Consider the following 25,302-nt stretch of genomic DNA (forward strand, 5'->3'; position numbering starts at 1 on the left):
CACCCTTATGGCAGAAAATGAAGAGGAACTAAAAAACTAAAAAGCCTCTTGATGAAAGTGAAAGAGGAGAGTAAAAAAGCTGGCTTAAAGCTCAACATTGAGAAAACTAAGATCATGAAATCTGGTCCCATCATTCATGGGAAATAGGTAAACAGTGGAAACAGTGTCAGACTTTATTTTGGGAGGCTCCAAAATCACTGCAGATGGTGACTGCAGCCATGAAATTAAAAGATGCTTACTCCTTGGAAGGAAAGTTATGACCAACCTAGAGAGCATATTCAAAAGCAGAGATATTACTTTGCCAACAAAGGTCCTTCTAGTCAAGGCTATGGTTTTTCCAGTGGTCATGTATGGATGTGAGAGTGGGACTGTGAAGAAAACTGAGTGCTGAAAAATTGATGCTTTTGAACTGTGGTATTGGAGAAGACTCTTGAGGGTCCCTTGGACTGCAAGGAGATCCAACCAGTCCATTTTGAAGATCAGCCGTGGGTGTTCTTTGGAAGGAATGATGCTAAAGCTGAAACTCCAGTCCTTCGGCCACCTCATGCGAAGAATTGACTCAGTGGAAAAGACTCTGATGCTGGGAGGGATTGGGGCAGGAGGAGAAGGGGACGAAAGAGGATGAGATGGTTGGATGGCATTACCAACTCAATGGACGTGAGTATGAGTGAACTCTGGGAGTTGGTGATGGACAGGGAGGCCTGGCGTGCTGCAATTCATGGGGTCGCAGAGTCGGACATGACTGAGCGACAGAACTGAACTGAAATTATAGTTGTATCTTTGTATCATATATCAATTTTATCTTCAGATTATATGATCAATCAGTTCAGTTCAGTTCAGTCGCTCAGTCGTGCCCGACTCTTTGTGACCCCGTGAATCGCAGCACACCAGGCCTCCCTGTCCATCACCAACTCCCGGAGTTCACTCAGACTCACGTCCATCGAGTCTGTGATGCCATCCAGCCATCTCATCCTCTGTCGTCCCCTTCTCCTCCTGCCCCCAATCCCTCCCAGCATCAGAGTCTTTTCCAATGAGTCAACTCTTCGCATGAGGTGGCCAAAGGACTGGAGTTTCAGCTTTAGCATCATTCCTTCCAAAGAACACCCAGGACTGATCTCCTTTAGAATGGACTGGTTGGATGTCCTTGCAGTCCAAGGGACTCTCAAGAGTCTTCTCCAACACCACAGTTCAAAAACATCAATTCTTCGGCGCTCAGCCTTCTTTACAGTCCAACTCTCACACCCATACATGATCACAGGAAAAAGCCTTAACTAGACGGACTTTGTTGGCAAAGTAACGTCTCTGCTTTTGAATATGCTGTCTAGTTTGATCATAACTTTCCTTCCGAGGAGTAAGCGTCTTTTAATTTCATGGCTGCAGTCACCATCTGCAGTGATTTTGGAGCTCTAAAAAATATAATGTCTGACAGTGTTTCCACTGTTTCCCCAACTATTTCCCATGAAGTGATGGGACCGGATGCCATGATCTTCGTTTTCTGAATGTTGAGCTTTAAGCCAACTTTTTCACTCTCCACTTTCACTTTCATCAAGAGCCTTTTGAGTTCCTCTTCACTTTCTGCCATAAGGGTGGTGTCATCTGCATATCTGAGGTTATTGATATTTCTCCTGGCAATCTTGATTCCAGTTTGCGTTTCTTCCAGTCTAGCGTTTCTCATGATGTACTCTGCATATAAGTTAAATAAGCAGGGCTGCAAAGCTAACTGAAGGATATTTAGAAATTATTAAATTATGTTTTTACAAATTAATTGATTTCTTATCTTCTTGGCTAGCTAGTTAGGGATCATTTGTATTTTGTACTCTATAAATCATTAAATTAATATAAACATATTTGTTTGTCTGTTCTTTGACTTCTTCATTCTATATTTTTTTCTTTTAGCTCTTCCAAATGATAATTCTCTTTTTAATGTTCTTCATTTATAAAGTACACTTTCCTAAAATGAATGTGTATTTTATTCTATTTATAAACTATTTGTAATTTGAAACCTATACTCTTCCAGGTGACTTAACACTTGCAATCCTATAGAAATTATTATACGGATGAGAAAATTTTAATCTAATTTAACCTAGAACATTAATTTTCTTTAAATTGCTAATTGTTCCACCACTGACACCCTCAGTACTCCAGTATAAAGAGGACAGGAACCAGAAAGAGCTCATTGTCTCTTCCTTATATATCTAAAAAGTTCTGTGGTTATCTTTTTTTAAATAGACAACTTTGAGATAGTACAATGTAATATTTTTAAAAGAGACTTTCCTATCTGCTGAGGGGAGATTTCCCAAATACTTAAAGCTAAATATATCTGGAAATGCATTTACTTCTTAGAGTATTACTCTGATCACACAGAAAATTTTGTTGATGATGATTTTGAGACATGTCTCTTCTTCTTGTAGTTCATAGCACATAGCAACAAAATAATTTTATTTCTTTTACTCATGAAATAATTTCTGAGTGGGAAAAGATAATTCCACCAAGAAAAATAAGAGGAAAGAAAATTTTCAGTAGTTCTATGATGTCAGGAAGATAATGGAATAGGAAGACTCAGCACTTTTCCCTTCTGAAAGAAGCAGTAATGAAACATTTGATAAATATATTTTATGAGGTAACCAAAATCCAGTCAAGAAGTTGCAGTACCTCAGATGAGAACAAAATTGAGAGAAGCCACTTTGAAATGGTACAGTAGAGCAGTTTCACTTTACCCATGTCACCCCCTTCCCTAAGCCAGTATTAGCTCAGTACTTAGAGAAATCCACTTTGCTCATGATTTCTTTATCAGAACAAAGAGTGAATAAGTCATGCATTTGACATCCCCAGTCTTTCAAGGTGCTGCCCAAGAAGCCTACTTTTATCCTACTTCTCTCAGAGTGCTGAGGAAGCACCATAGTAAGAACTGCTGGGAAGCTAACAAAGAAAAGGGGCAGGGGCACTCAGCAAATTCATGTATTGAGAGAAGGACCAGAGAGCTGAGGCTTCAGGGAAAGATGTGGAACACACATGCAGCCTCTTGGCGTTCCAGTTCCAAGGCCCCAGGAAAGAGGGGCAGTCAGCTCTCAGCAACCTGAACTCCTTCACAGGATTGAGGCAAGTTGTACAATCCTGAAAGTTTTCATTCAGGAGAAAGAGAGAGAAGTAGAACTTACACCCACATCTGGGAATTTTAGTGCACTGCCTTATGCAAAAGGGGTAAGTATTTCTCAGTAGCCAGAACAGCTCTGTGGAATAAAGAAAAGGCACATACTCCATAATTTTCTCCTTCAGGAGGAAGGGACAGAAGTGGAGATTGTGTCCAACGTCCCAGCATTTCAGTGCACTATCCTAAGAAAAGGATCAGAGTGTTCAAATGTCCTGCATGGCTCTGTGAGATTGGGAGAAACCACACAAACCTGAAACCTCTCACCCAGAAGGGGAGAAGAGGAATGGAGTGCATATATACGGAAAATGTCTGAGAGGCTCCCAGAATCTCTAGCCAGGCTTAGTAATAAAGGTCTTTGCCTGCTGAAACCAGCTCATAAAGATTGGAAGAGGTGGCTGCTTCTTTAAAAAGGCAGACACAAGTGCAAACACAAGTGTTTGCTACCACAAACAGAAAGAATCAGGGAAATGTGACCCCATCATAGGAACAAAAGAAATATCTAGTAACTCATCACAAAGAAATGGAGATCTATAAATTGCCTGACAAAGAATCCTAAGTAATCATCTTAGAGAAGCCCAGAGACATAGATAAGGAAATAAAAATCAGGAGTATAATGCATGGAAAAAATTAGAACTATCAACAAAGAAATAGAAACCATAAAAAGCACCAAACAGAAATCCTGGAGCTGAAAAAAATAATGACTGCATTGGAAAACTTAAAAGAAAGTTTTGATGTCAGACTCTATCAAGCAGAAGAAAGACACAGTGAATTCAAAGATGCCATTAAAGAGTCTGACATCAAAATTCTCTATTAAATTTATCAATAGTTATTATTTTCTTCAGTTCCAGGATTTCTGTTTGGTATTTTTTTATGGTTTCTATTTCTTTATTTCTTTTTTTTTTTTTTAACATTTGAAATTATCACATTTATTTTTATTAGTCTTTATTTCTTTTTTGATAGTCTTATGTTTTTCATATATTGTATCCCTGACTTTGTTTTTCCTATATCAAATCAGAAAAGTAAAAGAATAGCAAATTAAAAGAATAAACAAAGTCTATGAGACTTATAGAATAAAACAAATTGATATATGCATCATGGGACTCCTAGCAAAAGAAGTGAGAAAAGGGCAATAAAACTGACTTAAAGAAATAATGTTATAATCTTCCCAATTTTGGGGAGGGAAAAGGACATCCAGATTCGTGAAGCCCATAAGATACAAACAGGAAGAAACTTAAGAACTTTAAAAAGTCTATACTGAGACACATTATAATCAAATTGTCAAAAGCTGCAGGAGAAAAATAACTCATCAAGTACAAGAAGAGCCTTTACCACATAAGACTATCAGAAGATTTCTTAACAATAACCTATCTGGCAGGACAGAAGAGAGGGATGATATATTCAAAGTGAGGAAAGAAAATAAAAGCCAATCAAAAATGATGTACTCAGCCAAACTGTCCTTCAAAAATGATGACAAGATACATTCCCAGACAAACAAAAGCTGAGAAAATATGTAACCACTAGATCTTGTTTGCAATAATGCCATAGGGAATTTTTCAAGCTGAAATGAAAGGATGCTAAAACAGAAACATTAAGAATGTTTGTTAATGGATTCATATTATAAATTTTTTAATGGATTCACAATATAAAAATGTAAACTTTGTTATCAATAACATGAAATATATAGGGAAAGAAATAAAAGTAAAGAGTTTATATTTGTAATTGTCACTGAATTTTTATCAGTTTAAAATAGACTATTATAACTATACTACCTTTTATGTAATCCTAATGGTATATGAGGCATCCCTGATGTCTCAGATGGTAAAGAATCTGCCTGCAATGTAGGAGACCTGGGTTCTATCCCTGGGTCAGGAAAACCTTTTGGAGAAGGAAATAGAAACCCACTCCAGTATTCTTGTCTGGAGAATTCCATGGACAGAGGAGCCTGGTGGGCTATAGTCCATGGGATCACAAAGAGTCAGGCATGATTGAGCAACTAACACAACACTTTCATGATATATATGTGCTCAATCACTCAGTTGTGCCTGATTCTTTGCAACCCCAGGGACTATAGCCTACCAGTCTCCTCTGTCCATGGAATTTTCCAGGCAAGAACACTGGAATTGGTTGCCATTTCTCCTCTAGGTTATCTTCCTCACCCAGGGATTGGACCTGTGACACTTGCATCTCTTGCATTGGCAGGCAGATTCTGTACCTTTGAGGCACCTGGGAAGCCCCTTAATCCTCATGGTAGCCACCATATAAATGATACAAAGAACATTGACAGAAAAAAATTAACAAAGCACATAGGAAGACAAAAGAGGGAAAGAGGAGCAAAAGAACTACAATACAGACGGAGAACAATTAAAAATATGGCAATAGTAAATCTTTTCCAATCAATACTCACTGTAAACAAATGAACTAAACTATTCAATCAAAAGTCATTGGGTTATTCACTTCATTTTGCAGCAGAAATCAATACAATATTGTAAAGCAATTATACTTCAATAATTTAAAAAACATTAAGAAACAAAGTGGATAGATGAATAATAAAATAAGACCACATTATATGCTGTCTATAAGAAATTCACTTTAAAGTTAAGGACATATATGCATTTAAAGTGGATGGATGGAAAAATATTTTCCATGTAAATGGTAACCAAAAGACTGTGGGAGTGGCTATATTTATAAAAGACAAAATAGACTTTAAGTCTAACATTGTCATATGGTACAATAAAGAATATTACATAATGATAAAATATATAAAAGATATATTTATATATATATATATATTTATATATTTTTTATAAATATAAATATACTTTATAAATTTATAAAATATATTTAATATATATTTTATATATATATTTTATATATATTTAATATATTTAATATATATTTAATATATATGATAATATATATATTTAATATATATAAAATATATAAAATACATTTATAAATATTTTATAAATATATATTTTATAAATATAAATATATTTATATATTTATATATATATATTATTTATATATATTTATATATTTATATATATATATATATCAGAGAAGGCAATGGCACTTCACTCCATTGCTTTTGCCTGGAAAATCCCATGGATGGAGGAGCCTGGTGGGCTGTAGTCCATGGGGTTGCTAGAGTCGGACACGACTGAGCAACTTCACTTTCACTTTTCACTTTCATGCATTGGAGAAGGAAATGGCAACCCACTCCAGTGTTCTTGCCTGGAGAATCCCAAGGACAGGGGAGCCTGGTAGGCTGCTGTCTATGGGGTCGCACAGAGTTGGACACGACTGAAGCGACTTAGCAGCAGCATATATATATATATACACACACAAATATATCTTCCAGTTCATCAGAAAGATATAATAATTATAAATATATATGTACCCAACATCAAAGCACATAAATATACAAAGCAAATATTAACAAAACTGACAAAACTAAAAGGAGAAATAGCAATACATTAATAGCAGATTACTTAAATACCTCAATTTAAACAATGGATAAAATATCCAGACAGAAAAATCAATATGGAAACATCATACTTGAACAACACTATAAACCAAATGGCCTAACAGACAAATACAGGACATTCCACTCAACAGCAACAGAGTACATGTTTTCCCCAAGTACAAATGGGATATTTTCCAGAATAGACACATGTCAGACCACAAAACAACCATTATCAAATGTAAGGTTGAAATTATACCAAATTTTTTTTCTGATTGCAATGGTATGAAACTATAAGTCAATAACAGAAGGAAGATTGGAAAACTAATAAATATGTGGAAGTTAAGTAACATACTCTAAACAACCAATGGGTCTAAGAAGAAATCAAAAGGAAAATCAGAAAATGTCTTGAGAGAAATGAAAATAAAACCATAATAAATCAAAACTTATGGGATTTGGCAAAGGCAGTGCTAAGAGGGAAATTTATAGCAACAAATGATTACATTAAAAAAAAGAGAATAGGGACTTCCCTGGTGATTCAGCAGTTAAGAATCCAATTTTCAATGCAGGGGATGAAGGTTTGATCCCTGGTCAGGGAAATACGATCACATATGTTAACAATGAAGCTCATGCATCACAATTACAGAGCCCAAAGGTTTGGAGCCCACATGTACTGCAACTAATGAGCCCACATGCTCTGGGCCTACACAGCATGACTAGAGAGAAGCCTGTGCACCACAATAAAAGATCTTGTGGCACCACAAGGAAAACCCCACGTGCCACAACTAAGACCCAAAACAGTAATAAATAAATAAATATTTTTTAAAAAAAGAAAATAAATCTCAAATTAACAACCTAAACTTATACCTCAAGGAACTAGAAAAAAGCAAAATAAGCTCAAAGTTAGCATAAATAAATAAATAATAAATAAAAGATTAGAAATAAAACAGAAACTAAGAAAACAATAGGAAAAGACAATATAACTAAGACTGTCTTTTGAAAAGATTAAACAATGGACAAACCTTCAGTTAGACTAAGAAAAACAAAGAGGAGATTCAAATTAACAAAATCAGAAATGAAATAGGAGACAGAAAAACCGAGACACAGAAATTTAAAAATGATGTTAAGAAACCACATGATTAATTAGAACCCCAAATTGGATTACCTAGAAGAAATGGATAAATTCCTAAATACATCTAACTTATAAAGATTTAATCATGAAGAAATAAAAACTCTGAAAAGAGTAAGAACACTGAGTTAGTAATCCCAGCAAAGGAAAGGTCAGGACCAGATGGCTTCACTGGTGGCTAATGGTTTAAAGAAGAATTTATGTCACTCCTACTCTGCTGCTGCTAAATTTCTTCAGTCGTGTCTGACCCTTTGTGACCCCATAGACTGTAGCCTGTGTCAAGTACAAATTGGCACTTACCTGGAGCATTGCCAACAACTGAGCAACAATGGCATTTGCCATCTGCCTCTAATGGAGATTGAACCCTGTGCTGCTATAGCTGTTGAGCTTCAACTGCCCCTGAGGGAGCTCAGGGTGGAGTGAAGCACTCTGTGTTCCAGGGGTTCTGGTGGGACAAGTCTTTAGATAGTTGGATGTTTTTAGGAGCAGATTTTATGATCTCAACCCTTGCATCTCCTTACATCTAGAGAAGCACTAAATTCTTTCATGGTGACATCAGATCTTCATGAGCAACAAGAAACCTTTTGTAAAATGAGTGTTTAATAGTACTGAACATCCCCTTCACCAAAACCTTATATATTGACCTTCCCCCCCTGCCCCCCATCACTTTGGAGCAGTCTCTCAGAGATATCTGAGATGCTGTCACACAGGCTGCAGTCCCCATTTTGCCCCAAATAAAACTTAATTCTCAACTCTCATGTTGTGTAAATTTTCAGTCTTCATCTGCCATGCTCCTCTGTCCATGGATTCCTCAGGCAGGAATATCAGAGTAGGTTGCCATTTTCTCCTCCAGGGGATCTTCCCAAGCCAGGAGTCAAACCTGCATCTCCTGCATTGCAGGCAGATTCATTACTGCTGAGTCACCAGGGAAGCCGGTCAATCCTATGCAAACTCCTCCAAATATTTGAAGAGGAGGGAACAGGTTAAGCTCATTTTATGAGGCCAGCATTCAGTCAAGTTCAGTGCAGTTGCTCAGTCGTGCCCGACTCTTTGCGACCCCATGAATCACAGCACGCCAGGCCCCCCTGTCCATCACCAACTCCCGGAGTTCACTCAGACTCACGTCCATTGAGTTGGTAATGCCATCCAACCATCTCATCCTCTCTTGTCCCCTTCTCCTCCTGCCCCCAATCCCTCCCAGCATCAGAGTCTTTTCCAATGAGTCAACTCTTCACATGGGGTGGCCAAAGGACTGGACTTTCAGCTTTACATTCATTCCTTCCAAAGAACTCCTAGGGCTGATCTCCTTCAGAATGGACTGGTTGGATGTCCTTGCAGTCCAAGGGACGCTCAAGAATCTTCTCCAACACCACAGTTCAAAAGCATCAATTCTTCAGTGCTCAGTCTTCTTCATAGTCCAACTCTCAAATCCATACGTGACCACAGGAAAAACCATAGCCTTGACTAGAGGGACCGTTGTGGGAAAGCAATGTCTCTGCATTTGAATGATGAACTATAGAATGAGATTCATGACATTGTACAGGAGACAGGGATTAAGACCATCCCCATGGAAAAGAAATGTAAAAAAGCAAAATGGCTGTCTGGGGAGGCCTTACAAATAGCTGTGAAAAGAAGAGAAGCAAAAAGCAAACGAGAATAGAAAAGATATAAGCATCTGAATGCAGAGTTCCAAAGAATAGCAAGAAGAGATAAGAAAGCCTTCTTCAGCGATCAATGCAAAGAAATAGAGGAAAACAACAGAATGGGAAAAACTAGAGATCTCTTCAAGAAAATTAGAGATACCAAGGGAACATTTCATGCAAAGATGGGCTCGATAAAGGACAGAAATGGTATGGACCTAAGAGAGGCAGAAGATATTAAGAAGAGGTGGCAAGAATACACAGAAGAACTGTACAAAAAAGATCTTCACGACACAGATAATCACGATGGTGTGATCACTCACCTAGAGCCAGACATCCTGGAATGTGAAGTCAAGTGGGCCTTAGAAAGCATCACTACGAACAAAGCTAGTGGAGGTGATGAAATTCCAGTGGAGCTCTTTCAAATCCTGAAAGATGATGCTGTGAAAGTGCTGCACTCAATGTGCCAGCAAATTTGGAAAACTCAGCAGTGGCCACAGGACTGGAAAAGGTCAGTTTTCATTCCAATCCCAAAGAAAGGCAATGCCAAAAAATGCTCAAACTACTGCACAGTTGCACTCATCTCACATGCTAGTAAAGTAATGCTCAAAATTCTCCAAGCCAGGCTTCAGCAATACATGAACCGTGAACTTCCTGATGTTCAAGCTGGTTTTAGAAAAGGCAGAGGAACCAGAGATCAAATTGCCAACATCCACTGGATCATCGAACTAGCAGGAGAGTTCCAGAAAAATATCTATTTCTGCTTTATTGACTATGCCAAAACCTTTGACTGTGTGGATCACAATAAACTGTGGAAAATTCTGAAAGAGATGGGCATACCAGACCCCCTGACCTGCCTCTTGAGAAATCTGTATGCAGATCAGGAAGCAACAGTTAGAAATGGACATGGAACAACAGACTGGTTCCAAATAGGAAAAGGAGTACGTCAAGGTTGTATACTGTCACCTTGCTTATTTAACTTCTATGCAGAGTACATCATGAGAAACGCTGGGCTGGAAGAAGCACAAGCTGGAATCCGGATTGCCAGGAGAAATATCAATAACCTCAGATATGCAGATGACACCACCCTTATGGCAGAAAGCGAAGAGAAACTAAAAAGCCTCTTGATGAAAGTGAAAGTGCAGAGTGAAAAAGTTGGCTTAAAGCTCAACATTCAGAAAACTAAGATCATGGCATCTGGTCCCATCACTTCATGGGAAATAGATGGGGAAACAGTGTCAGACTTTATTTTTGGCAGCTCCAAAATCACTGCAGATGATGACTTAAAAGATGCTTACTCCTTGGAAGGAAAGTTATGACCAACCTAGATAGCATATTCAAAAGCAGAGGCCAGCATTACCCTGATGCAAATTCCAGATAGAGACACTATAGGAAAAATAATATAGGCCAGTATATCCCTGATAAATGTAGATGCAATGTTCTCAAAAGAAAAACTAGTAAACTTAACTCAACAGCACATATACCATGATCAAGTAGGATAAATTCCTGGAATGTAAGGACAGTTTAACATAAAAAAAAAAAAAAATCAATATATGTGCTACACCAGAAGACAGAATGGTAGGGAAAAAACATATGATCATCTCGATAGATGCAGAAAAAGCTTTTGACAAAATTTGGCATACTTTTGGGAGAAATACCTCAACAAATTATGTATAGAAATAATGTACCACAACATAATAAAGGCCACACACTTTAAGCCCATAGTTGACATCATACTCAATGATAAGAAGCTGAAACCTTTTTCATTAAGATTAGGGATAAGGTTAAGGATACCCTCTCTTGGCACTTCTATTCAATATAGTACTGTGAAACCTAGCCAAAACAGTAAAAATAAGTAAAAGGCATCCAAGTCGAAAAGAAAGTGCAAATGATCTGTTTGCACACGACATGATCCTATATGTAGATAACTCTAAAGTAGTTTTTTACGGAGACAAAAACCCAACTGTTAGAATTAACAAGCAAATTCAATAAAGTTTTATTTTATTTATTTTTATTTTATTTTATTTTATTTTTAAACTTTACATAATTGTATTAATTTTGCCAAATATCAGAATGAATCCGCCACAGGTATACATGTGTTCCCCATCCTGAACTCTCCTCCCTCCTCCCTCCCCATACCATCCCTCTGGGTCGTCCCAGTGCACTAGCCCCAAGCATCCAGTATCGTGCATCGAACCTGGACTGGCAACTCGTTTCTTACATGATATTTTACATGTTTCAATGTCATTCTCCCAAATCTTCCCACCCTCTCCCTCTCCCACAGAGTCCATAAGACTGTTCTATACATCAGTGTCTCTTTTGCTGTCTCGTACACTGGGTTATTGTTACCATCTTTCTAAATTCCATATATATGCGTTAATATACTGTATTGATGTTTTTCCTTCTGGCTTTCCTTCTGTATAATAGGCTCCAATTTCATCCACCTCATTAGAACTGATTCAAATGTATTCTTTTTAATGGCTGAGTAATACTCCATTGTGTATATGTACCACAGCTTTCTTATCCATTCATCTGCTGATGGGCATCTAGGTTGCTTCCATGTCCTGGCTGTTATAAACAGTGCTGCGATGAACATTGGGGTACACATGTCTCTTTCCCTTCTGGTTTCCTCAGTGTGTATGCCCAGCAGTGGGATTGCTGGATCATAAGGCAGTTCTATTTCCAGTTTTTTAAGGAATCTCCACACTGTTCTCCATAGTGGCTGTACTAGTTTGCATTCCCACCAACAGTGTAAGAGGGTTCCCTTTTCTCCACACCCTCTCCAGCATTTATTATTTGTAGACTTTTGGATCACAGCCATTCTGACTGGTGTGAAATGGTACCTCATAGTGGTTTTGATTTGCATTTCTCTGATAATGAGTGATGTTGAGCATCTTTTCATGTGTTTGTTAGCCATCTGTATGTCTTCTTTGGAGAAATGTCTATTTAGTCCTTTGGCCCATTTTTTGATTGGGTCATTTATTTTTCTGGAGTTGAGCTGTAGGAGTTGCTTGTATATTTTTGTGATTAGTTGTTTGTCAGTTGCTTCATTTGCTATTATTTTCTCCCATTCTGAAGGCTGTCTTCAATAAAGTTTTATAGACTACAAATAATGTACAATGTACAAAAAACAGTTGTATTTCTATACAGCAACAGTGAATCATGCAAAAAAGAAAATTTTTAGGAAACTAATCTTATTTACAGTAGCACAAAAAGGAAAAATTTTTAGGAAAAAAGCTAACCAAAGAAGTGAAAGACTTGGACACTGAAAACTGCAAAACGTTGATGAAAGAAAATAAAGAAGACACAAGCAAATGTAAAGACAGCCCCTCTTCATGGATTGGAAGACATAATATTATTAAAATGCCCACATGACCAAAACCATCTATAGACTTAAAGCAATTCAACTTCCAAATGTCATTTTTTAAAACAGAAATAAAAAAAAAAATTCCTAAAACTTATACAGAATCACAAAAACAACCTTGAGAAAGAACAAAGTTGGAAATGTCCCACTTCCTAATTGCAAAATGTATTACCAAGCTATACTATTTAGAACAGTATAGCACTGGCATAAAGGCATACATAATAGATCAATAGAACAGAGAGCCCAGAAATCAATCCCCACACATACAGTCAACTGATTATTGACAAGGGTGCCAAGAATACATAATGGAGAAGGGATAATCTCTTCAAAAACTGGGGTTACAAAAACTGGATATTCCCATTGCAAAGCAATAACTTGAATTTTTATTTTACACCATACATAAAAATCAACTGAAAATGGATTAAACACTTATATTTAACATCTAAAACTATAAATTGCCTAAAAGAAAACAGAGGAATTTTTGACATTGATCTCGACAATGATTTCTTGGATATAACACCAAAAGCACAGACAATAAAAGACAAAATAGAAAAGTGGGACCACATCAAACTAAAAAGCTTATGTCATAGCAAAGGAAACAATGAACAGAGTGAAAAGGTGGGAGCATCATGGGAGAAAATATTTTCGTATCATGTATCTGATACAGGATTAGTTTTTAAATATATTAGGAACTAGTACAATTCAATAGCAAAACAAAAACAAAAACAAAAACACCCAAATAACCTTATTACAAAATGGGCAATGGACCTGAACATATTTTTTTTAAAGAAAACATACAAATGGCCAAAAGATGCTCAACATCACTAATTTTTAGGGAAATGCAAATAAAAACAATGAGTTATTGCACACCTGTTAGGATGGCTATTATAGAAATAAAAGATAACAAGAGTTGGCAAAGACGTAGAGAAATTGGAACCTTTGTACACTCTTCCTGGAAATGTATGATAAAATAGTACAACAGTTGTGGAAATAGTATGGACATTCCTCAAAAAAATAAAATTGGAATTACCATGTGATCTGGAAATTCCACTTCTGGTATATCTAAAGAATTGAAATAAGGATATTGAATAGATGTCTTCATGTCCATGTTTATTGCAGCATTATTTACAAACAACTAAGCTATGGAAATGACCCAGTTGTCTATTCACATATGAATAGGCAAAGAAAATAGTATATATATACAAGTGAAAGAATATTGTTCAACCTTTAAAAAGAAGAAATTTCTGCTGTTTGTGACAGGATGAATGGACCTGGAGGACATTAAGCTAAGTGAAAAAACCTGCTTAGAGAATGATAATTCATTACTTCACATATATGAGGTTTCTAAAGTAGTCAAATTCATAGAAGTAGAGAATAAAATAGCAATTGCCAAGACTGCAGGTGGAAGAAATGAGTTGTTCAATGGGCATAAACTTTTAGTTATTCTAAGTGAAAAAATTCTAGTGATCTGCTTTGCAGCATAACACCAAGAGCTAACAATACAGTATTGTGCACTTAAAAAAAAAATGTGTTGAGAGTAAAACTCAAATTAAGTATTTTTACCATCCAAAACAAAAATAAACACAGGGGTCCAAGAAAACTTTGGGAAATGTTGGATATATTTATTATCTTGATTATGGTGATGCATGGGTGTTTGCATATGTCCAAACTCAAAAAATTGAATACATTGAATATGAACAATTCTCTGTATCTTATTCATATTTCAATAAAAAATGTTAAAAAAAGAAATTCTATCTAAAATAATGAAATGTTTAACAGTGGAAATGTATACAAAAGTAGTTGTGATATTTCTTTAAATTTAATGCTGACCACAATACTTTGTAATTTTCCTTACGAAAACTGGATTTTCCCAGCATGACACCCAGTACTGGCATCAGTAACAGACACTTGAAAACACTCATGCCAAGGAGTTAACAGGAAATATCTTGGCAAATTCAGAGTCAAAAGGAAAGCACAGAATTGTCAGAACACATATCGTGTTTCTCAGAATTATCTGTGTCATGTTGGAAGTTTTTATACGGAAGTGTGTGTTGACACTAATGATTAAGGCCAGGATTCCTACAATTGACAGGAAAATGACCTATAAATAATGACCTGTGATGGACTTGTCATACAGTCATTAAGTGAAATATTCTAGTACCAGTTTCCTCCCTTTGGTATCCCAGTTTCCGGCTTCTGTGAAGTACTTTTCCTTTGTAAAGATCACTCATTTTATCTGAGACCATCAAGTTTTCTTTGGGCTTTATCAAATGATAATTTCATTCTCTCTTTTAGTAGATAACAATATCAAATGGAGTTTCTTGAGCCTTTCTGGAACACATTTTGCTTGCACAGAAATTTTCTCTGGAGAGCTTCTTGTTTCTCTGTTTATAAAAAGCAAAATAAATTCTTGAAATGTTGAAAGTTTATTTTTTTAAGTTTAAGATAAAAGCTAATTGTTATGCATTATTAAGCAATCAGTTTGCCAATTATTTCATGTAACACAAATATTTTTCTAATAAATTAATTTTAGTGTAACTTCTTAGAAAATGGTATTCAGAAATGATTCACTATTAAAATTCCATTATTTTACCATGTATGTTGCATGTGTGTGTTTGTGTGTTAATGAAATATAAATTTCTGGAAAAATCATTTTATTAAGTAAACACTAGGTCAGAGTTTCTCCAACTGAGGACTGCAACTGTCAAGGGTCATAGGGCAGTAACATTAGGGAAATGAAGGAAGATGTCATTCTCTTTGAGTCCTTAGGAAGTGCAACAGGCTTCTCCTGTCCTTTGTAATTGTTCCTTTTCATCCCAAAATGCACTTTTGTGGACCAGTGGTATACTCTTTTTTCTTCCTTCTTTCCTTCCTCCTTCATCCTTTTCTTCCTTCCCTGTCTTCATGTTTATGTTTGGGGGATTAAGTGGAAAACTAAGTGATAAGCATTATCTTCTAAGTCCACAAGCAAGATGCTATGTATTTAGGCATGGGGGAAAAAATGGGGAATTGTAAATCATCTCACTATGACCACATTATGCTAATTCAGAATATGATGTGATAAGAAGTGGCATGTAATTAAGCCTGAGAAATGCTTACAGAAATCACTCTAATACCAGAGAATTAATAGCCTATAAATTCTACATTCAATAATTTATTTCCTGTTCATTCTAAATGATAATATTGAGATAATTCCTTTTTAAAGAACACAAAATGACCAGTTTTAAGACTCCTTTGTGAAAAGGAAAAGTGAAAGTCGTTCATTCATGTCTGACTCTTTATGACCCCATGGAATTCTCCAGGCCAGAATGCTGGAGAAAGTAGTCTTTCCCTTCTTCAGGGGATCTTCCCAACCCAGTGATTGAACCCAGGTCTCCCACATTGCAGGAGGATTCTTTACCAGCTGAGCCACAAGGGAAGCCCCCTCTGCAAATAACCTCATATTAAGTGATATCTAAGAAAGAAAGAACATGCTAGTTTTGTGTCAGTATTTAGAAGTTCAGAGGTTAAAGTCACCTTAGAAACATTTCACTTTCAGTGAAATTTGTGAGAGTGAATTTGAGAGAATTTAAGGCAAATAAGACTTGACTATGTTTGTATGGCCAAAACTAAAACTAATCTGTAAATGAGTGAGATTCTGATGCAACATGTGTGTCCCATAAGATAATATGAATGATGAAGTTAGGGTTGATATTTCCCTGGTATTGGCCATTTCTGTTCTCTTTCTGCCATCTTTCTACATTCTCTTTGGACTACTTGTATATAGATGGATATTGCTAGGTGATTTAGCCTACAGGCTGGAAAACATGAAAAGAGGAATAAGTCATAGCCCATCATTTTAAAAAATACAGTTATGATGAAGAGACAACATGAGTGAACTGGAAAAAGAAGACACAATACCAGGCAGTGAAGTCCAGTCCCTTCCAGCTGAGTTCCAATTGGTGTCTCTCTCTCTCCTGTATCTTTTTGTCTTGAACCATTCTCGTCAAGGTTGAATACAAAACATATAGAGCACCTCTTTGAACTATACTTTTTCACTACTTGAAATTATCAATATGTATCCCTTCAGAAAGAGTCTAGAGGCACTTAGGTAAGCAGCACTAAACTAAAGTAAAATATGAGCCTTCCTTTCGCCCATCCTCCAAATTTTTTTTTCCAGCTTTATGTCTCACTGTTCATCTATATTCAGTTAAACTACATGGCCCACTACTGCCTGAACATGATTATTTTAAAAAATTTGCCTCATGCTCCTGATTATGCCATGCTATGTTGGATGACTTCTCTTTATCTCTGTCTATAAAAATTTTGCCATGAACCACAATGTAGGTTAAATGGTGCCCTTTTTATAAAGCTTTATTGTTAAGTCAGGAGTGATCTTATGGTTCCCAGAACATCTTTAGAGTTATAGTTACATATTTTGAAGCACTTGGCATATTTCCCCCTTAACTATATTTCTTTTATTTCTCCTAATGTAATGTATGCTCACTAAGAACTGGAAATATCAATCTCTCATTCACTCATATTATTTGGAAAAATACCTAGTATAGGTTTCATCATAGAAAACTTGGAAACTAATTTTTAAAGTATTAGTTAAGAAGTTAATACTTATCTGGTCAAACTTCTTATTCAATAAATTCAGTAAAAAAGCAAGAGGATATTTTGAGCAGTTATAATCAAAGAAAATCTTTAGGTAAGCAGCATTAGGTAAGAAAAAATTTTTCAGAATGAAAAAATGAAATATGAGCCATACAAATTTTTTTTTTAACAGTTGGTTGTCTTTTTTTAAATTAATTTATTCTTTTATTGAAGGATAATTGCTTTATAGAATTTTATGGTTTTCTGTCAAACCTCAACATGAATAATCCATAGGCATACATGTAGTTTTAGTTGGATATAATTTTTAAAAAAATTACTCTGCAAAGGAGCAAATGAAATGTCAAGCTACAGCCTGGGAGGTGGTCCTAAGATGGTGAAGGAATAGGACAGAGAGACCACATTCTCCCCTACAAATTCATCGAATTATCGTTTGAATACTGAGCAAATTCCACAAAACAACTTCTGAACACTGGCAGAGGACACCAGGCACCCAGAAAGGCAGCCCGTTGTCTTTGAAAGGAGGTTGTCTTAGAAAATATAAAAGATAAAAAGAGAGACAAAAGAATTAGGGATGGAGACCCGTCCTGGGGAGGGAGTAGTGAAGGAGGAGAAGGTTCCAAACACCAGGAAACCCTCTCACTGGCGGGTCTGTGGGGAGTTTTGGACTCTCAGAGGGCAACATAACTGGGAGCAAAAAGTAAATAAATAAAACCCACAGATTACACGCCTAACCACAACTCCCAGCGGAGAAGTAACCCAGATGCTTGCATCTGCCACCAACTAGCGGGGGCTGAACAGGGAGGCATAGGCTGCATTGCTTAGGGTAAGGACCAGGCCTGAATGCCCTGAGGACAATCTGAGGGAGCTAACATGTAGCAACCCAAACCGTGGGATAGACAGAAAAATAAATAAATAAATAAATAAAAAATAAAGAGGGAGAGAGAGAGAGAACTTTCCTGTGAAAACCTCTAACCTAAGGCACTGCTAGGCATGCTCACAGAACAAAGAAATGAACGAATACCAGAAGAGAGCTAGCCAGCTGTGGATTGGCCCATCCCCCGCCAGAGACAGGGAGGCAGCCAAAAGCCAGTGAGAGGCATCCTCTACCAAACTGCAAGCAGGCTCTCAGTTGCTAACCAAGTCTTCCTGGGATCCTGGACTGTTGACATCTGCCAGGAGAGTTGCAGTCAGAGATCATCTCCCTAGAGGAGACATACGGCACATCTGAGACAGTGCTCTCACTGCATACCCAGGAAACCGAATGGCTGGGACCAGGGCGGTGATAAGATGCACTGCACCTAAGGAAAGTGTGCTCACCAAGCACCTGGTCGCCTAACCTGCTCAGACCTGGGAAGGGCACAAAGTGCAGGCCCAACCAACTGTGCCTTTGTGAAGTACCTGAGAACCTGAACCCGAGTGGTTTAGACCTGGGAAGTGCATGCAACCCAGAGCCCACTGTAGACAGTTCTCCTGCAGAGCAACCTGGAGCTTGAGTAGTGCAGACTGAGAAAGCACACATGCCGTGAGTGGGGGCAAACCCAGTGTGGCCCAGACACTGAGAGCACTCCCCACACATGCCAGTGATATTTGTTTGCAGTGTTCTTCCCCACAAGACAACTGAACAAGTGAGCCCAAATAAGTGACCACCTCCAGCCCTTTGTGTCAGGGTGGAAATTAGACACTGAAGAGACTTGCAAACAGAAGAAGCCAAAGTAAACATAGGGAACTGCTTGGGAAGTGACAGGTGCAACAGATTTAAACCCTGTAGTTAGCACCAACTACTTTGGAAGGGGCCTATAGACCTCGAGAAGAAGTATAAGAAGTATAAGCTGGAACATCTGAGACAACTGACCCCCACACTGCTTACAACAGCTCCAGAGAAATTCCTAGATATATTTCACTATATACATACATATATGTATTATTTACTACTCCACTAATTTTCATTTTTATAACCTACTATTACCTTGCAAAAAAAAAAGACCACATTTTTAAAGCAAATTTCATATATTTTTTTTATATTTTTGTGAGTTTTTTATTATTGTATTTTTGAGAGTCTAACCTCTACTCTAGATTTTTAATATTGAATTTTGGTATTTTTATCAACTTTGTTCCTTTAAGAATCCAATCTTCAGTACTAATTTTTACTTAGGAGTGTGATTACTGGCTTGATTGCCCTCTACCCCTTTTGACTTTCCTTTTTCTCCCTCAGGTCACCTCTATCTCCTCCCTCCCCCTTCTCTTCTCTACCCAATTGTGTGAATCTCTTTGGGTATTTTGGGCTTTGGGGAACACTTAGGGAACTAATTATTAGCTAGATCTGTCTCTCTCTTTTTGACTTCCCCCTTATCCTCCTGGTCACCTCTATCTCCTTCCTCTGTCTTCTTTTCTCTGTGTAACTCTGTAAACCTCTCTGGGTGTTCCAGGCCGTGGAGAGCACATAGGGAATTGATTACTGGCTAGACTGATCTCTCCCCTTTTGATTCCCCCTCTTCTCTTCTTGGTCACCTCTATCTCCCACCTCCCTCTTCTCTTCTCCATGTAACTCCGTGAACCTCTCTGGGTGTCCCTCACTGTGGAGAATCTTTTCTCAATTAACCTAGAGGTTTTATCATCAGTGCTGTATGGATGGAGAAGTCTTGAGGCTACTGTAAGAATAAGACTGAAAACCAGAGACAGGAGGCTTAAATCCAAAACTTGAGAACACCAGAACACTCCTGACTCCAGGGAACATTAATTGACAAGAGCTCATCCGAAAGCCTCCATACCTACACCGAAACCAAGGTCCACCCAAGAGCCAACAAGTTCCAGATCAAGAAATACCATGTTAATTCTCCAGCAGTGCTGGAACATAGCCCTGAACATTAATATACAGGCTGCCCAAAGTCACACTGAACCCATAGACACCTCAAAACTCACTACTGGACACTTCAATGCATTCCAAAGGGAAGAGATCCAACTCCACCCACCAGAATATTGACACAAGCTTCCCTAACCAGGAAACCTTGACAACCCACACTTGTAACCCCAACCCACAGGGAGAAACCTCCACAATAAAGAGGAACCACAAACTTCCAGCATACAGTAAGGCCATCCCAAATACAGCAATCAAAACAAGATGAAAAGGCAGAGAAATATTCATCAGGTAAAGGAATATGATAAATGCACACCAAACCAAACAAAAGAGGAGGAGATAGGGAGTCTATCTGAAAAAGCATTCAGAAAAATTATTGTAAAAATGATCCAAAATGTTGAAAACAAAATGGAGTTACAGATAAATAGTCTGGAGACAAGGATTCAGATGATGCAAGAAATGTTTAACAAAGACATAGAAGAAATAAAAAAGAGTGAATCAATAACGAATAATGCAATAACTGAGATCAAAAACTCTGGAGGGAACCAACAGTAGAATAACTGAGACAGAAGATAGGATAAGTGAGGTGGAAGATAGAATGGTGGAAACAAATTAAGCAGAGAGGAAGAAAGAAAAAAGAATTAAAAGAAGTGAGGACAACCTCAGAAATCTGTGGGACAATGTCAAACACCCTAACATTCGAATCATAGGAGTCCCAGAAGAAGAAGACAAAAAGAACGGCTATGAAAATATACTTGAGAAAATAATAGTTGAAAACGTCCCTAAAATGGGGAAGGAAATACTCACCCACTTCCAAGAAATCCAGAGAGTCCCAAACAAGATAAACCCAAGGCAAAATACACCAAGACACATTTTAATCAAATTAATGTAGATCAAACACAAAGAAAAAAATATTAAAAGCAGCAAGGGAAAAACAACAAATAACATACAAGGGGATTCCCATAAAGATAACAGCTGATCTTTCACTAGAAACTCTTCAGGCCAGAAGGGAATGGCAGGGCATACTTAAAGTGAAGAAAGAGAAAAATCTACAGCCCAGATTACTGTACCCAGCAAGGATCTCATTCAAATATGAAGGAGAAATCAAAAGCTTTACAGACAAGCAAAAGCTGAGAGAATTCAGCACCTCCAAACCAACACTTCAACAAATGCTAAAGGATCTTCTCTAGACAGGAAACACAAAAAGGGTGTATAAACTCGAACCCAAAACAACGAAGTAAATGGCAACGGGATCATGCTTATCAATAATCACCTAAATGTAAATGGGTTGAATGCCCCAACCAAAAGACAAAGACTGACTGAATGGATACAAAAACAAGACCCCTCTATATGTTGTCTATAAGAGACCCACCCCAAAACAAGGGACACAAACAGACTGAAAGTGAAGGACTGGAAAAAGATATTTCATGCAAATGGAGACCAAAAGAAAGCAGCAATAGCAATACTCATATCAGATAAAATAGACTTTGAAATAAAGGCCATGAAAAGAGACAAAGAACACTACATAATGAACAAAGGGTCAATCCAAGAAGAAGATTTAACAATTATAAATATATATGCACCCAACATAGGAGCACCACAATATGTAAGACAAATCCTAACAAGTATGAAAGGGGAAATTAACAGTAACACAGTAATACTGGGAGACTTTAATACTCCATTCACACCTATGGATAGATCAACCAAACAGAAAATTAGCAAGGAAACACAAACTTTAAATGACAAAATGGACTAGTTATACCTAATTGATATCTATAGGACATTTCACCCAAAACAATGAATTTCACCTTTTTCTCAAGTATACAGGGAACCTTCTCCAGGATAGATCACATCCTGGGTCATAAATCTAGCCTTGGTAAATTAAAAAAAAAAAAAAAAAATTGAAATCATTCCAAGCATCTTTTTCTGATCTCTGTGTGATGATTAGACGTCAACTACAGGGGAAAAAAGCTATTAAAAATACAAACATTTGGAGGCTAAACAGCAAACTTCCGAATAACCAACAAATCACAAAAGAAATCAAAATATGCATAGAAATGAATGAAAATTAAAACACAATAACCCAAAACCTATGGAACTCAGTAAAAGCAGTGCTAAGGGGAAGATTCATAGCAATACAAGCTTACCTCAAGAAACAAGAGAAAAGTCATATAAATAACCTAACTTTATACTTAAAGCAACTAAAAAAGGAAAAAATGAAAAACCCCAGGGTTAGTAGAAGGAAAGAAATCATAAAAATTAGGGCAGAAATAAATGAAAAAGAAACAAAGGAGACCATAGCAAAAATCAACAAAGCTAAAAGCTGGTTCTTTGAGAAGATAAATAAAATAGACAAACCATTAGCCAGTCTCATCAAGAAAAAAAGGGAGAAGAATCAAATCAACAAAATTAGAAATGAAAATGGAGAAATCACAACAGACAACACAGAAATACAAAGGATCACGAGACTACTATCAGCAATTATATGCCAAAAAATGGACAACTTGGAAGAAATGGACAAATTCTTAGAAAAGTATAAATTTCCAAAATTGAACCAGGAAGAAATAAAAAATCTTAACAGACCCATCACAAGCACAGAAATCTAAACTGTAATCAGAAATTTTCCAGCAAACAAAAGCCCAGGACAAGATGGCTTCACAGATAAACTACCAAAACTTTAGAGAAGAGCTAACACCTATCCTGCTCAAACTCTTCCAGAAAATTGCATAGGAAGGTAAACTTCCAAATTCATTCTATGAGGCCACCACCACCCTAATACCAAAACCAGACAAAGATGCCACAAAAAAAAGAAAACTGCAGGCCAATATCACTGATGAACATAGATGCAAAAATCCTTAACAAAATCCTAGCAAGCAGAATCCAACAACATATTAAAAAGATCATACATCATGACCAAGTACACTTATTCCCAGGGATGCAAGGATTCTTTAATACCCACAAATCGATGAATGTGATACACCACATTAACAAATTGAAATATAAAAAACATATGATTGTCTCAATAGACGTAGAGAAAGCCTTTGACAAAATTCAACATCCATTTATGATAAAAAACCCTCTATAAAGCAGGCAGAAAAGGAACATACCTCAACATAATAAAAGCCATATATGATAAACCTACAGCAAACATTATCCTCAATGGTGAAAAATTGAAAGCATTTACACTAAAGTCAGGAATAAGACAAGGTTGCCCACTCTCACCACTACTATTCAAGTTTAGCCACAGAAATCAGAGAAGGAAAAGAAATAAAAAGAATCCAGATTGGAAAAGAAGAAGTAAAACTCTCACTGTTTGCAGATCCTCTACATAGAAAACCATAATGACTCCACCAGAAAATTACTAGAGCTTATCAATGAATATAGTAAAGTTTCAGGATATAAAATTAACACACAGAAATCCCTTGCATTCCTATACACTAACAATGAGAAAACAGAAAGAGAAATTAAGTAAACAATTCCATTCACCATTGCAATGGAAAGAATAAAATACTTAGGAATAAATCTACCTAAAGAAACAAAAGACCTATATACAGAAAACTATAAAACACTGACAATAGAAATCAAAGAGGACACAAAGAGATGGAAAAATATACCATGTTCATGAATCGGAAGAATCAATATGTGAAAATGGGTATACTACCCAAAGCAATCTATAGATTCAATAAAATCCCTATCAAGCTGCCAATGGAATTTTTCAGAGAACTAAAACAAATATTTTCACAATTTGTATGGAAATACAAAAAACCTTGAATAGCCAAAGCAAACTTGAGAAAGAATGGAACTGGAGTAATCAACCTGCCTGACTTCAGGCAGGTTATACTACAAAGCTTATAGTTTATACTATACTTCAAAGCTATAGTCATCAAGACAGTGTGGTACCGGCACAAAGACAGAAATATAGATCAATGGAAAAAATAGAAAGGCCAGAGATAAATCTATGCACCTATGGATGCCTTATCTTTGACAAAGGAGGCAAGAATATACAACAGAGAAAAGACAATCTCTTTAACAAGTGGTGCTGGAAAGACTGGTCAACCATTTGTAAAAGAATGAAACTAGAACACTTTCTAACACCATACACACACCCAAAAAACCTCAAAATGGATTAAACGATCTAAACGTTAAGACCAGAAACTATAAAACTCCTAGAGGAGAACATAGGCAAAACACTCTCTGACATATATCACAGCAGGATCCTCTATGACCCACCTCAGAGAGCAATGGAAATGAAAGCAAAAATAAACAATGGAACTTAATTAAACTTAAAAGCTTTTGAACAATGAAGGAAACTCTAAGCAAGGTGAAAAGACAGCCTTCAGAATGGGAGAAATAATAGCAAACGAAGCAACTGACAAAGAATTAATCCCAAAAATATACAAGCAGCACCTGCACCTCAATTCCAGAAAAATAAATGACCCAATCAAAAAATGGGCCAAAGAGCTAAATAGACATTTCCCCAAAGAAGACATACAGATGGCTAACAAACACACGAAAAGATGCTCAACATCACTCATTATCAGATAAATGCAAATCAAAACTGCAATAAGGTACATCTCACGCTGGTCAGAATGGTTGTTATCAAAAAGTCTACAAACAATAAATTCTGAAGAGGGTGCAGAGAAAAAGGAACCCTCTTACACTATTGGTGGGAATGCAAACTAGTACAGCCACTACGGAGAACAGAGTGGAGATTCCTTAAAAAAACTGGAACTAGAACTGCCACATGACCCAGCAATCCCACTGCTGGGCATACACACTGAGGAAACCAGAATTGAAAGAGACATATGTACCCCAACGTTCATCACAGCACTGTTTACAATAGCCAGGACATGGAAGCAACCTAGATGTCCATCTGCAGAGGAATGGATAAGAAAGCTGTGGTACATATACGCAATGGAACATTAGTCAGCTATTAAAAAGAATGCATTTGAATCAGTTCTAATGAGGTGGATGAAACTGGAGCCTATTATACAGAATGAAGTAAGCCAGAAAGAAAAACACCAATACAGTATACTAAAGCATATATATGGAATTTAGAAAGATGGTAATGATGATGCTATATGTGAGACAGCAAAAAAAGACAC

Source organism: Bos grunniens, chromosome 17 (genome assembly GCF_055505025.1).
Source record: "Bos grunniens cultivar Pamir isolate PY7600 chromosome 17, Bosgru_T2T1.0, whole genome shotgun sequence".
NCBI lineage: Eukaryota > Metazoa > Chordata > Mammalia > Artiodactyla > Bovidae > Bos > Bos grunniens.